Source organism: Rhinolophus sinicus, linkage group LG15 (genome assembly GCF_036562045.2).
Source record: "Rhinolophus sinicus isolate RSC01 linkage group LG15, ASM3656204v1, whole genome shotgun sequence".
NCBI lineage: Eukaryota > Metazoa > Chordata > Mammalia > Chiroptera > Rhinolophidae > Rhinolophus > Rhinolophus sinicus.
Genome location: NC_133764.1, coordinates 45,389,194 through 45,390,775, shown reverse-complemented (window position 1 = coordinate 45,390,775; position 1,582 = coordinate 45,389,194). Strand labels below are relative to the sequence as shown.

Genomic DNA, 1,582 nt, shown 5'->3' with positions numbered 1-1,582 from the left:
GCACTGTGCTCCTAATGCTTGTGTTGCCCGTTCGATTCTCACATGGGCCAGTGAGCCCACAGCAGCCCACACTGATTAAGATCCTGAACAACAGCTCTCCCTGGAGCTGGGCTGAGGTGAGCAGCCAGAGGTCGGTGTGGGCTGCTGTGGGCTGCCGTGGGCTAATGTGTGCTGCCATGAGCGGCTGGTGGCCAGTGTGAGTGGCTGGCCGCAACTGATTGCCTCAGCGGGGGGAGCGCAAGGCTCATAATACCAGCAGGGGCCAGGGAGTTGTGTCCTACACAACTAGACTGAGAAACAACAGGCTGAACCGGAGTTGGAGGGAAGAGGCGGAAGAAAGGGGTAAAAACAACCCAAGAAACCCAACTTGACTTGGAGCTGATGGGTCCTGGAAAAACACACTATTCCCCAATTAAAAAAAAAAAAAAAAAGAAGTGCTAGACAACGGTCTTCACACTACTTTTTTATTTTTTTAGATTTTTTTTCTTTTTCTTTTTTTTCTTTTTACTTTTAATGACTGAAGCAAAAAAGATCTAAAACCGCAGCTTCTAGAAGAACCATTTGTTCTTGCTGGTCTTATACCTCTCTTCGAACTTGACCTTGGCCTCCCGTTGGGCCTTGCGTTTCAGAGCAGGGTCTCTGAAGACAACTTTGTTGACAACAGTTTTGTCCAAGGGGATATCCACAGAGTACCTTGTGGCATGAGGTGATTGTAGTTATAAACTTTCACGAAAGATTTAATCTTTGACCTCTTAGCAATTTTCTTCTTGCCCATGGCAGCTGTCGCTTTTCGGGGATAACGGTCAATTCCAGCCACCATAGCATGGCTGTAGGGGCGGTCTGAAGTGCCATCATCAATGTTCTTCATGATGACTGCTTTGCGTCCAGAGTAGCATCTGGCCAGGACCAGCACCACCTTCCCAGGTTTCATAAACTTGCCCATTTCGACAGCAGCCACTGGGGCCTACAGCCTTCACACTTTTTTAAAATAGAGCAGAACTAATGCTGGGACTTGCTAACTTGCACTGGTCCCCAAGAGCCCCCAAAAGCCAGTTATGTGGATTTCCCAACTTTGCACTGGGTGACTTCCGGATGATAGCATGAAATGGGTTTTGGTGCAAGTATTTACACCACAGAAATTGGCAAGTGCTATAAATCAGCACTTCTCCACTACCACCCCAGTGAAAGCCAGCTGTTAAACTTTCACCAGCACACCACCCACCAGACTCTAACATGTTATATAAAAACAGAGATAAGTAGAACTGCTTTGGTAGAAGCTCGAGTGCCCTTTCCCCACCAAGCTTTGGCCAAATCCAGGACTTGAAAACTATCATATCAGAAGAAGGCTGAGATTTGTTCCAGCTCTAAATTCTGTGGGTCTAAGTAACAGGCTCCAGAGGTGATGCAGGAGGGAGAGTGAAGAATAATGAAGAAAGAGGCTTGGGTTTTACAACTGTATTTGGCTAATCAAGACTTGGCTGCGTGGGCAAGTCAGCTTTGAGGAGACAGGAAGCAATTCGGGGGTTTGCATAACCCCAAGGTCCCAAGGCTTTGTGGTGGCCTCTGAAAGCAGGGGGCCCTC

The 1,582-nt window shown here is 47.7% G+C and overlaps 1 pseudogene; it reads right to left on the bottom strand.

Annotated features, from left to right (window-relative positions):
- Positions 1-533: 533 nt before the first annotated feature.
- LOC109451950 (large ribosomal subunit protein eL27) lies at positions 534-966 on the bottom strand (annotated as a pseudogene).
- Between the last annotated feature and the right edge of the window lie 616 nt (positions 967-1,582).